General features: G+C 45.1%; 1 protein-coding gene across 3 annotated transcripts in view; it reads left to right on the top strand.

Moving 5' to 3' along the window:
• Positions 1–14,362, top strand: part of LOC145345201 (uncharacterized) — a 559,547-nt gene that overhangs the window by 157,850 nt on the left and 387,335 nt on the right. The window lies entirely within an intron of this gene.

The raw sequence follows: 14,362 nt of genomic DNA, 5'->3' as shown, positions 1-14,362 counted from the left end.
AAGTCTAGTCGTTTGTTATGAAGGTAAATGTGACAGTCAATTTGCATGAAGAAAGGTACCACAGACTCCAAGTGCGATGAATGACTAACTCATCTGTTTACTGAGGAGTGAATGAATGTTGGCCACAACACAAGGAGCAATTTTCTGAGCTGGCAATAATTAGCTGCCTTTTCAAAGCTCGCAATAGAGTAAGTCTCAAAACACCAAAAGTCTCTCTGCCTTTGATAATATTTAGAATTATGTGCCAACTCCGTAAAGTAGTCTTCCTCTTTAGGCGTGTGATGTGTTTAACAAAGTTGAAGGAAACTGCAACCGTGGTTGTTATGTTTTGACACATGTCATCTACGGATTGGTGCGCCGTGCTTCACAGCTTTCATTCTGAACTGATGCTTGGTGGTTTATGTTCACTCCCTTGTAATGGTGCCGCATCCCATCTTTTGTCTGAATGAAGTGCCAGGGATTCTGCTGTTGAGATGGTGATCCATGGATTGAGTTAGTTCCAGATTCCCTCTGTCTCAGCTTTCAGTGTTCATCTTCTTGGCTGAGACCAGACCAATTGTGGTCCAATATCTAAACTGTATACATTATGAGGCTCTCTATTAATAGACTGGCCTATCATAATAAAGAAGCCTACTGTGCCCTACCCCTATATTTCACATATAGAACATAGAACACTACAGCACAAACAGGCCCTTCAGCTCACAAGTTGCACCGATCATATCCATACCTACCAAGCCTATCTATAACTCTCAATCCCATTAATATATACAGAGCAAATATTTGACTGCAAAAATATCTCCACCCCTCCAATCGTTCCTGCGATAGTTCAGCATCTTCCGCTGAACAGGGATTCTCCGGAAAGCGATCAGAAGTCAGGAAAACATGATTGACTTCCTTCCTCACCTGATCCATTAGCTACCGGAATGTAGATTGGGATTGAACTTAGGACCTTCCTTCCGAGTCACTTCTGGGCAGCACCATAGCACAGTGGGTTAATTGCTGCCTCACAGCACTAGGAACTCGGGTTCAACTCCCAGATCAGGTCACTGTCTGTGTGGAGTTTGCACATTCTCCCTGTATCTGCTTGGGTTTCCTCCAGGCACTCCAGTTTCCTCCCACAGTCCAAAAGACTTTTAGTTAGGAGGATTGGCCTTGCTAAATTATCCCCTTGTGTCGGGGGACTAGCTAGGGTAAATGCATGGGGTTATGGGGATAGGGCTTGGGTGGGATTGTGGTTGGTGCAGACTCGATGGGCTGAATGGCCTCCTTCTGTACTGTAGGATTCTGCGTAGGAAACATTTGTTTTTTATTTGGTATATGACATTTTTCTTTTAGGAAGTCTAGCCTTTAATTAATGGTCTTGGACAAAAAACATTCCAACCCTTCACCCCATAGTGAAGCTAGTTTTTTGGTGTTTTGATAATATATTCTGGATTTGGCTTCGCGTTCAATATTTGGTGCCAGCCCTCACACTGTTGGAAAGAAGGATTGCATTTTCCACTTGCTGACTTGGGCTTCTGTACCTGGCCAATCTTTGGGCAGAATTTCATGGTCCCAGTGGGAGCCCTATCCAGCAGCTGGATAACCACTGGCAATCCTACTGCTGTCATTTTCGGGAGGCCCAATGGGAGCAAGCCCCGATCGGACAATTATCTTCCTGCCATTGGGCTTCCCAGCTCCTGCGAGGGATACCTGAAGTAAGGTTTATTTATTAGTCACAAGTAAGTCGTACATTATCGCTGCAATGAAGTTACTGTGAAATTCCCCTAGTCACCACACTCTGGCACCTAACCAGCAAGTCTTTCAGACTGTGGGAGGAAACCAGAGCACCCAGAGGAAACTGACGCAGACACAGAGAAAACATGCAAACTCCACACTGACAGGGACCCAACCCAGGAATCGAACCTGCATCCCTGGTGCTATGAGGCAGCTGTGCTAATCACTGTGATACCATACCAACCACCTAATCATAAGAACATAAGAAATAGGAGCAGGAGTAGGCCATCTAGCCACTCGAGCTTGCCCCGCCATTCAGTAAGATCATGGCTGATCTGTCGTGGCTCAGTTCCACATTCCCACCCTCTCCCCATAACCCTTAATCCCCTCTCTTATCAAAAACCCATCAACCCGCGTCTTAAAAATATTGAGCGAGGCAGCCTCCACCACTTCAACGGGCAGAGAATTCCAGAGATTCACCACCCTTTGAGTGAAGAAGGTCCTCCTCAACTCCGTTCTAAACCGCCCCCCCTTTATCCTGAGGCTGTGCCCTCTAGTCCTACTGTCCTTTCTGAGCGGGAAGAGCCTCTCCACCTCTATCCTATCCATCCCATCCCATTCATCATCTTATACGTCTCAATGAGATCTCCCCTCATATTTAGATGTTACCTTGAATATCCAAAACATACATGTCTTAGTGTGTTGGCATAGGCACTATGTCCCCACCTATGCTGCATGATTTTTTTGTACACATGTGAATGAAGTAGGGCACACATCATTGAATCGCAGAATCACAAAGTGCAGAAGAAGCCCTTTGGCCCATGCGAGAAACACCTGACCTACCGCTTACAGTGGTGCAGTAGTCAGCACTGCTGCCTCGCAGTTCCAGGGAGCCGGGTTCAATTCCCAGTTTGGGTCACTGTCTGTGCAGAGTCTGCACTTTTTTCCCATGTCTGCAATGGGTTTCCTCCAGGTGCTCTGGTTTCCTCCTACAGTCCGAAAGATGTGCCAGTTCGGTGCATTGGCCATGCTAATTCTCCCTCAGTGTACCCAAACAGACGCCAGAGTCCGGTGACTAGCGGATTTTCACAGTAACTTCATCGCACTGTTAATGTAAGCCTCCTTGTGACTAATAATTAAACTTCATTTTACTTTAATCCCATCTGCCAGCACTTGGCCCATAGCCCTGAATGTTATGCCATGCCGAGTCTCATCCAGGCACTTTATAAAGTTTATGAGGCAACCTGCTGCCACCACATTCCAGGCCATCATCGACTTCTAAGTAAAAAATTTTCCTCAATCCCTCCTAAATCTCCTGCTCCTCACCTTGAACCTATGTGCCCTTGTGACAACTCTTCCAGCAGAGGCCAGCTCTCCAGTATCAGCAGTGGCACTGGAAGCAGTGGCCACTGCACTGCGGCCTAGGCCGAGGATTGGCAATGAGACACAGGTTTGCTAGGCTAGAAAGGGGAGCTGCCAGACAGTTGGGTGAGAGGGGAGAGATTTGAAGGTCGAGGGGTGTCTGGCTCCACGGCCCTCTGTTCCCGGTGGTGGATGCCTATGTTGGACAGAGACTTGGGCCTGGGAAGATGGGTTCCCTCTCAAATTCAACAGTGTCAAGCTCAGCGCCATTATTTCCTGCTAGAATGCTTCACTATCGTCTGAACACTGACTGAGTATCAAAACTCAACAAAAGTGGAGACTTTAAGTACATACACAATAGTTTATTTGCTTGTATTTTGAAGTTGTAGTTGAAAAAGCAGTCATGAGGGGTCATAGGTTCAAGGTGAGGGACAGGAGGTTTAGGTAGATGTGAGGTAAAACATTTTTTGTCAAGAGGATGGTGAAGGTCTGGAATGCGCTGGGAGGGTGGTAGAGGCAGGACGCCTCACATCCTTTAAAAAATATCTAGATGAGTACTTGGCATGGCATAACATTCAGGGCTATGGGCCAAGTGCTGGCAGATGGGATTAAAGTAAAATGAAGTTTAATTATTAGTCACAAGGAGGCTTACATTAACAGTGCGATGAAGTTACTGTGAAAATCCGCTAGTCACCGGACTCTGGCGTCTGTTTGGGTACACTGAGGGAGAATTAGCATGGCCAATGCACCGAACTAGCACATCTTTCGGACTGTAGGAGGAAACCAGAGCACCTGGAGGAAACTCATTGCAGTCATGGGAAAAAAGTGCAGACTCTGCACAGACAGTGACCCAAACTGGGAATTGAACCCGGCTCCCTGGAACTGCGAGGCAGCAGTGCTGACTACTGCACCACTGTAAGCGGTAGGTCAGGTGTTTCTCGCATGGGCCAAAGGGCTTCTTCTGCACTTTGTGATTTTGCGATTCAATGATGTGTGCCCTACTTCGTTCACATGTGTACAAAAAAATCATGCAGCATAGGTGGGGACATAGTGCCTATGCCAACACACTAAGACATGTATGTTTTGGATATTCAAGGTAACATCTAAATATTTAAGTGAATCTCAATATTCTCCATTGTTAAGACAGGCAGTTAAACACTGGCAATACATCTGCTGTTGAAATTCTAAGTTCTGTTTAATCTGAGATCTCCAGTCTGCTGCCAGAACCACTAATCCTCTGTCAGTGACACATGCACCGTGATTCACCCAATCTTTCTGCAGCTATAATTACCTTAAGCCTTTTGATAAGATCAGATCGAAGTTCTCTGGGCGTCAGTCACGCCACAAGTTCTTTAGGTTTAGATAAGTGAGGTGTTCACTTCACATGCAATCAGAGAGACGATGCCCAGTGAAGCAGATAGACAAGAAATGGGAGTAGCGATGGGTGCTGCAATAATTGATCTCTGTGCTGCAGCAGAGTTAGAAAGGCGGGGGAGGGACGAGAATCATATCAAATCATAGAATCCCTACAGTGCAGAAGGAGGCCATCTGACCCATCAAGTCTGCACCAAGCACAATCCCACCCAGGCCCTATCCCCATAACCCCATGTATTTACCCTGCTAGTCTCCCTGACATTAAGGGGCAATTTAGCATGGCCAATCAACCTAACCCTGCACATCTTTGGACTGTAGGAGGAAACTGGAGCACCCGGAGGAATCCCACGCAGACATAGGGAGAACATTAAACTCCACATAGACAGTGACCCAAGCAGGGGATCGAACCCGTGCCTCCTAGGAGGCAGCAGTTCAGCGCTGACCACTGTGCCACCCTATTAGGCCCCACTAGCTTTGTGGTGGGATTTGAACCCGTGTCCCCAGGACATTAGCCTGGGCCTCTGGATTACTCATTCAGTGACCATTACACATCATTACACACTTGTTTCCCACCTTAGAGGGCTGGGCACAATCTGGTTTGCACCAGTGGAAAGGGACCAGAACCTGCAAATCATTTGGTGCTGTAACAGGAAACCCATTATGGGCGCTCAATATTCCGGGATCGGCATGATCTGCGCCAGGTATGGTGAGGCTAGAAAATCACCCCCTGTTTGTCACCCAGACCACTTGCCTTCCTACCTATCCTTGTGTCCTCTGCAAACTGAGCAACAGTACATTCACTCCCCCTGCCCAAGTCGTTGATATATATGGTAGATAATTGTGGCCCTGGCACTGATCTCTGTGGCACTCCCCTAGTTACAGGTCACCATCTTCAAAATGCCCCTCTTATCCCAACTTTCTGGTGGAATCTTATCAAATTTGTCAGGTTCAGACTGAAAACCAGCAAGAAGCTCTCTAGTTGCACTGACTAGTTTTCTCTCCAGATCTTGAGCCTCTTAGAATGAAAAGAATGAGTAGGCAGGGTTTACGCCACCACTCTGGTGGGCAGGCCTGATAGACCTGGCAAGAACAACTCCCCATCTTTAAAGGGCCATGATATGGAGTTGCTGGCGTTGGATGGGGTGGGCACAGTAAGAAGTCTCACAACACCAGGTTGAAGTCCAACAGGTTTGTTTGGAATCACGAGCTTTCGGAGCGCTGCTCCTTTGTCAGGTGAGTGACTCACCTAATGAAGGAATAGCGCTCCGAAAGCTCGTGCTACCAAATAAACCTGTTAGACTTTAACCTGATGTTGTGAGAGTACTTAATATCTTTAAAGGGCACTCTGGTGAGAACAAAAATAAACTCCCCCCGAGGTACCTCTCCCCATCCCCCCTGGATAATTATCACTGGCATTCCATTCCCCTCGGCATTAATTGTTGTCATTCCCCTCCCTCCTGCACCCCACCCCCACCACACACAAATGACTACTCCCATAATGGAGCTCATACTGGAGCCTGCCCCAGCACTCCCCTGAAACAGGCTGGCACAGCGGACAACCTGAAGCCGGTGCCAGGACACTGCATGGGCATGTTCCTCTCCCATTGGGGACTACATTCCCTCTGTGGCTCCGGGTGGCATCCCCTCGACTGTTCCTTGCTTGGCCAAACCTGTTGTTAATGCCACGCCCGCGAGGTATGGATATTTCTCAAGGAGGACCGTGCGGCGGGGGCGCGGGGTGCATTAATATTAACTTCATTCAGCGCTATTTAAATGCAATTCCAGCCCTTTGTAGGCATGAACCTCGTCTCCAGCGAGGGGCAGGGAGAATTGGGAAACACAATCTCTCCGGATTTTCTCTGACGGCGATTGGGGGCCATGAAACACCCCCACTCTGTCTTCCATCAGTTATGATGTGGAGATGCCTGTGTTGGACTGGTGTAAACACAGTAAGAAGTCTCACAACGTCAGGTTAAAGTCCAATAAACTTTTTGGACTTTAAGCTGTTGCTGTGAACTTCTTACTGTATTCTATCAGTTAGCCAATCACCTATCCATGCAGCATTCGTGTTTTGTTCAATATTCTAGTGTCACCTTTCTACAGTATCTTCTCAGAGACTGAAACAGCGAGAAAGGACCTGTTTTTTCTAAGCGTTGGAGAAACATGACTTGAGTAACTTTGACTGTGGAGGAGGGGGAAGGGGAGAGTCATTGCTTACTATTGATAGTAAATCAAAAATCTTTGTGTAAATATTAGTGAACACCAAAAATTTCCCCTTAGTCATTTTCATGTTCGATTAACCGCGAACTGACCCTATTTAACGCAGTACGTAGTTCCTTCATATGGGAGTTATACGTGGCAGATGGGGTGTAATGTAGAGAAGTGTGAAGTTATTCACTTTGAAGGTGAGAATAGAAGAGCAGAGTATTTTTTAAACTTGTAAGTGTTGACCTTCGTGAGATTTGGGTCTGTTTGTGCAAGGAACACAGAAAGTTAGCATACAGGTACAGCAAGTGATTAGGAAGGCACATGGTCTGGTGGCTTTAGTGCGAGAGGATTGGAGTACAAGATTAAAGAAGTGGTATTATAGTTGTGCAGGGTTTTGCTGAGACTACATCAAAATAACAAACCATTGTTTCTTCCCATTAAAACTATTGTTTCTTCAGAGGACTGATTTGTCATTAAACCTCATAGAACATAAGACATAGGAGCAGGAATAGACCATCCATCCTGTTCTCACATTCAATACAATCACCGCTGATCTTGGACAGTCACCAGGCAAGACTGTTCCCTTCCTGTTGGCGAACACTTCAGTGGTCACGGGCATTCAGCCTCTGACCTTCGGGTAAGCATTCTCCAAGGCGGCCTTCACGACACACGACAGCGCAGAGTCGCTGAACAGAGACTGATAGCCAAGTTCCGCACACGTGAGGACGGTCTCAACAGGGATCTTGGGTTCATGTCGCACTATCTGTAACCCCCGTGACTTGCCTGGGTTTGCAAAACCTCATTTACTGTACTGTCTGGAGACAATACACATCTCTTTAAACTGTGATCAGTGCTCCTTCCACTCACATTATCAGCCACTTCAGGTCTTGAACAGCAGGTTAGGTGTAAGGATTCGCATTCTAATCAGTAATCTCTAAACTGTCTGTGCTTTATATGCTCTGTCTGAGGCCAGAACTCTCCATTCACCTGACGAAGGGGCTAACCCGAAAGCTTGCGAGTATATTATCAAATAAATAGGTTGGACTAAAACCTGGTGTTGTCAGACTTTTTACTTTTTTTGTGAAGGTGCCAGGGCAATTTTTCACATTGCCACGTTGTTGCCAGTTTTGTAGCTGTACTGGGGCAGAAGCATGGCTCGTCCTGGAGCACAGATTTTCAGTACAGTTGCCAGGATGTTGTCATGGTTCATCACCTCTGCTCTGCCTAGAACCGTCACTTATTTCTGGAGCAAAGCAAATTGGCTGAAGACTGGCACCTTTGATGATGGGTACCTGAGGAGGAGGCCAAAGCAGGTTATTTCTGGCTGAAGGTGGTTGCAAATGCTTCAGTCTCAGCTATTGTATGCATGCTGGGCAGTATCGCATGGAGAATGAAGATGTTTGTGGAGTCTCCTCCTCTGGTTAATTATTTAATTGTCCAGGTGGACTTGGCAGGACTGCTATGCTTTGACCCTGATCTGTTGGACTACTTAGTGCTGTCTAGAATATGCAGCTTCCACAGTTAACATGAATGTTGTCCTATATTGAAGCTTCACCAGGCTGGTACCACGTTTTTTAGGCATGCTCGGTGCTACCCCTAGTCTGCTGCTGGGCCTGCCCAGAAATTAGTGCTGGAATACTGCCAGGGCTGCTGTAAACAGACACTCTGTTCTTTAGCTCAAGGATCTGAGGGAATTTGGAGAGATGTGCATGTGCAACGTTAAAACCTTTTTCCAAGAAAAGGTAGGTCACAGCATAGAGGGGACGGGGTCAAACAGTGTGTGCTATTGCAGTCTCCTCATCGAAGAAAGGATATAATTTCATTGGAGGCAGTACAGAGAAGGTTCACTAACTCTGTCCCTGGGGAGAGAGATTTTCTTATGAAGCTCTCTCTGGGGTTTAGAAAGAGGAGAGGTCACTTCACTGAAACCTGTAAAATTCTGAAGGTGCTCGATAGAGTAAGCACTGAGATTATTTCCACTGGTCGGGGAGTCTAAAACATGGGGGGGTGGGGGGAGGAGGGAGAGTGGGGTGTGGGGAGTGGGGGATGTGGGGGGAGAGGGGGGTGGAGTGGGTGGTGGTAGAAGGGGTGGGGGAGGGGATGGAGGAGGAGGGGTGGTGGTGGGGGGTGAGGGTGGCACAGTCTCAGGATGAAGGGCTGATCAGTTAAGACTGAGATGAGGAGTAATTGCTTCACTCAAAGGGTTACATGTGAATCTTTGGAATCCTCTATCTTGGAGAGTTGTGGGTATTTCATCATCGAATACATTTAAAATTGGGATGGTCCCTCAGAGAATGAAGGAATATGGGGAACACGCGTGGAAGATGAAGTTGAAGCCCAAGATCGGCCGTGATTGTATTGAATGTCAGAGCAGGATCGATGGGCCATATGGTCTATTCCTGCTCCTATTTCTTGTGTTCTATGAGGTTTAATGACAAATCAGTACTCTGAACACTGACAACACTGGTCAAAGATAGAACTCAATAAAAATCATTCTTGCTCCTAGTGGAGGCACAGGTTATTGACTTATTCATGCTAATAATAAGTTATTAGCTTATTAATAATCTAATTAATTAATAATTATTAATTAGATTATTAATAAGCTAATAACTTATTAATAAATAATTTGAAACATTCAACTTCAGGAAAAGAATTAGGCCATTCCCCCCTCCCTTGAGTTAATCAATTAGATCATGGCTGATCTTTATTGGAGTTCTATTTATCTGACATTGTCTCTGCAACTCTCAGTATTCTTGCCTCACAGAAATCTGTTGATCTCAACTGTGAAAATTTTAATTGACCCAGCACACACAGTTCCTTGGGTAACAGACTCCACATTTTCACTGTCCTTGGTTCAAAAATGTGAATCTCGATTTCCTTCTTAAATAGCCTTGCTCAAATTTGAAGATTGCACACTCTCATTCTGGGTCCCACTGCCAAAGGGGATAGTTTCTCTTTATCCACACTCATCAAATCCCTTTACCATTTTAAATACGTTAATAGCATCACCCTGAACTAATCTCAAGGAAATGCAATAATAGTTTGTACATCTTACCCTTGTAATTTAATCCATGGAAATGGTGTGCTCCACACTGCTAAATCACACCTTTTCTTCCCCTGAGTTCTCTGTCACTTCTTCCTCCTCCAAATGGTACATGGACAGAGTTTTGGGGATAGGGTGGCAGGGTGGGCCTAAGTAAGATGCACTTTCGGAGAGTCGGTGTAGACTAGATGGGCTGAATGGGTTGTATGGTTCAAGTACTTCTGTTGTCTCTTATTTAAACCTTTATTCTCTGCTACTTGCCTGAAGTTTCTCATCAACCTTTTCATCCTTAGTGACCCCTTCACGTTCAGGAGTGTTTAACCTTGGCTAGGATTTTCCACTCCCTTCCAAGGTGGGTTTTATGGCGGTGAAGGCGTTTTGCAATTGGCTGCCGGTGGGATCTTCCACCGCAAGCCTCATACTATCATAGTTCCCTTTGTTGAGATTCAGGATCTTGGTCACAGAATCATCTGTCATTATCCACCTTGACAAAGAATTCGGTCATAATACGCTCATTCACCCTCAAGGATTCTCTAACAACCAGATTGCAAACTAATCCTTTTTCATTGCATAACACCCAGTCTAAGATGGCCTGTACCCTAGTTGGTTCCTCAACATATTGGTCCAGAAAACCATTCCCCATGCACTCCACAAATTTCTCATCTATTAGAATCATAGAGATGTACAGAATGGAAACAAACACTTTGGCTCAACTTGTCTAGGCTGCCCAGTTTTTACCACTAAGCTAGTCCCAATTGCCCACATTTGGCCCATATCCTTCTATACCTATCTTACCCATGTAACTATCTAAATGCTTTTTAAAAGACAAAATTGTACCCACCTCTACTATTGCCTCTGACAGTTTGCTCCAAACACTAACCACCCTCTGAGTGAAAAAATTGCTCCCCTCGATCTTCTTGTATCTCTCCCCTCTCACTTAAATCAAGGCCTCTACATAAGAACATAAGAACATAAGAACATAAGAAATAGGAGCAGGAGTAGGCCAACTAGCCCTTCGAGCCTGCCCCGCCATTCAATAAGATCATGGCTGATCTGTCGTGGCTCAGTTCCACATTCCCGCCCTCTCCCCATAACCCTTAATCCCCTCTCTCATCAAAAACCCATCAACCCGCGTGTTAAAAATATTTAGCGAGGCAGCCTCCACCACTTCAACGGGCAGAGAATTCCAGAGATTCACCACCCTTTGGGTGAAGAAGTTCCTCCTCAACTCTGTTCTAAACCGCCCCCCCTTTATCTTGAGGCTGTGCCCCCTAGTCCTACTATCCTTTCTGAGCGGGAAGAGTCTCTCCACCTCTATCCTATCCATCCCATTCATCATCTTATACGTCTCAATGAGATCTCCCCTCATTCTTCTAAACTCTAACGAGTACAAGCCTAATCTATTCAGCCTCTCCTCATAGCTCAACCCCCTCAACTCCGGCATCAGCGAGTTTTAGACTCCCCTACCTTTGGGAGAAGATGTTGACTTTCTATCTTATTTTATGGCCCTCATTATTTTATAGAACTCTATGAGATCATTTCTAAACTTCCTAAGTTCCAGGGAAAAATGTCCCAGTCTATCCAGCCTCTCCTTATAACTCAAACCATCAAGTCCTGGTAACATCCTAGTAAATCTTTTCTGCACTCTTTCTAATTTAGTAATATCTTTTCTATATTTGGGTGACAGAACTGTACTGTATTGTACTGTGACTAATTTGACTCTCCCAATCTATATGCAGGTTAAAGTCACCCATAATCACAAATGTTCCTTTATTACATTCTTATCCCTCACAAATCCTTTGTTCCCTGCTAAATTCACCTTTCACACTGGTAGCTATGTCTGCAGTCTGAAATCTTAACTCTTAATCTGAAGGGCACATACTAAAGTAAATGATACATTTAGATCTGACTTAATCTGGTTAATATAACCGTGCATTCTTGTGTAACCTTCTGCAAATAGACTTTCTCTGAATGTTGAGAGATACCCTTCTGCATATACTGGAGAAAGCACCTTTCAACCTATCATTGTGTCAAGAATTGCTAAGGGAACTAAAAGTAAATTCAGAACTAAAAACTGAAGAGTAAAAATTCACCACCAAAGGCACTCAGTGACATATTGTTGATTTGAATGGAACCTCAATTGTGTTGATCGACCTACGTGAGAAATATTAGAACAATTCAGGCTTTTTGAAGTCCATCACTTCAGACATTGAGGGGTGGCACAGTGGTTAGTACTGCTGCTTCACGGTGCCAGGGACTCAGGTTCGATTCCTGACTTGGATCACTGTCTGTGTGGAGTCTGCATGTTCTCCCTGAGTCTGCATGGGTTTCCTCCGGGTGCTCTGGCTTTCTCCCACATTCTGAAAGATGTGCTGGTTAGGTGCATTGGCCCTCAGCTCAATTCTCCCTCAGTGTACCCGAACAGGTGACTGGGGGATTTTCACAATAACTTCATTGCAGTCTTAATGTAAGCCTACTTGTGACATTAATAAATAAATTTTTTTGAAAATGCACCATATAATAAATCCTCCCAGCGCTGGACAGAACAGGTTGCTTTCTATTTTTTCACATCCTTGCTAGTGGAAAAGTTGCACAGCGTAGACAAGACACTTGCGTTTTCTTTGAAAAGAAATAACTTGTAATTATATAGAACCTTTCATCACCCCATGATGTCCAAAATGAAGTATTTTTGAAGTGTTTTCATTGTTGTGATGTAAAAAGTGTGACAGCCAATTGATGCACAGTAAAGTCCCACAAACACCAAAATGATAATGACCAGATGATCCGTTTTTAATTTGCGTTGAGGGGTAAGTATTGGCCAGCAGAGATTAGCAAGATATTTCTAGCTCGAAGGTCTTGTCAGCCAGTTTCCTGTCACTGGCTGGCAACAATTTGTTTCAATAGGTTTCCTGGTTTAACACCATTAACTCTTTCTTCCTGTTAGCATCTTGCTGATGCTCCATTTTGGAGACAAGTTTGAGGTCATGAAAAGTGCTATATAAATGCAAGTCTTTCTTCCTTTGAATGTATGGCTAGCACTGCTGCCTCAGAGTGCCAGGGACCCCGGTTCGATTCCCGGCTTGTGTCATTCTCTGTGCAGAGTCTGGATATTCTCCCTGTGTTTGCCTCTGGGTGCTCTGGTTTTTGTCCCTCAGTCCAAAAGAAATGCTGGTTAGGGTGCATTGGCCATGCTAAATTCTCCCTCAGTGTACCCAAACAGGCGCCCGAGTGTGGCAATTAGGGGATTTTCACAGTAACTTCATTGCTGTGTTAATGTGAGCCTACTCTTGACAGTAATAAATGAACTTAACTTAAACTTAACCCTCTGTGACTATGATATTGGTGTATTATCACTTCCTCTGCCACTCTCGAATTTTTGACATGCTTGACCTCACTCTCATTACTCAACGCCTCTCCTCCAGTGTTCACTGTTTAGTTCCACTTCTTGTCCAAAACATTTCTACTGATGACCTCTCTCCCTGTCTTATCGCCCTGGGGTCTCCCAATTGTGGGGTGGCATGGCGGCACAGTGATTAGCACTGCTGCCTCTCAGCGCCAGGGACCCAGGTTTGATTTCTGACTTTGGTCACTGTCTGTGTGGAGTCTGCACGTTCTCCCCGCATCTGCGTGGGTTTCCTCTGGGTGCTCTGGTTTACTCCCGCAGTCCAAAGGTGTAAGAGTTAAGTGGATTGGTCATGATTACTCGGACATTAATGTTAGTGGGATTTACAGGGTAAATATATGGGATTATGGGAATAGGGCCTGGATGGGATTGTGGTTGGTGAACGATGGGCAGAATGGCATCCTCCTGCACTCTAAGGGTTCCATGATTCTATTCCTGAACTCCATCTTTCAATTCATTCTGTGGACGTGGACAATTGTTCATGAGGCTGATGCTCATCTATTGGTAAAGTTTCACGAAAAATGCCTCAAAATTGAAATATTACATTTTTGTTTGTAGAACGACTAGGTTCTGCAGTGTCGCTTTTGAGACTGAAGGGGACGCTATCTACTTGCTCAATACCATCAGAGTAGAAGTGTAAATAGCTTTCGCTGCCTGCTGCAGTTCACTGAAGGACTTGCAAATCAGTCAAGTGCTTTGTAGCCAGAAACCCATCGCACTAACTCTGGCAGCAGTTCAAGCTGTATGAAAAGCCCCAGTCTTTGCGTGTCATGCCTTGATCTTCATTTTTGTACATGTCTGATTGATTGCCGAGTTGCTTCTGCTCAAGATCGACCTTTTCCTTCTGAGACGAGTGTGGTCAAAAGCTCATAACCACGTGGGTTAACAGATGGCTTCTGGGCGAAAAGCTTCAGAAACCTCGGAGACCACACCTCAAATAATCTGTGGGAAAGGCAGAACAAGGAGTCAAAAAATTACAATCTTGGGTTTGCAAAATCTTCCCTTTAGATTTAAGTGAAAGCAATTGTGTTATTTGTGGAAGCTAATGACAGCATTCTGTCTTTGTTTACTGTTGTTATGGCAAAATAACTACGGCACAGGGAGGAGGTTGCAGAGACCTTTTCTAAGCTACCAAGTTGTCCTTTACTATAGAACAAAGTGGATTTGCATTGTGGAATTTTAGTCATCTTAAAATGGCGGCACAGTCGTTAGCACTGTTAATGTTTGTTTATTAGTCACAAATAAGGCTTACTTAA

The sequence above is a fragment of the Carcharhinus amblyrhynchos genome, chromosome 7 (assembly GCF_965287045.1).
Source record: "Carcharhinus amblyrhynchos chromosome 7, sCarAmb.v2.hapA, whole genome shotgun sequence".
Taxonomy (NCBI): domain Eukaryota; kingdom Metazoa; phylum Chordata; class Chondrichthyes; order Carcharhiniformes; family Carcharhinidae; genus Carcharhinus; species Carcharhinus amblyrhynchos.
Note: the sequence above shows the minus strand (reverse complement) of the source record. Positions and strands in the feature narration are given on the sequence as shown.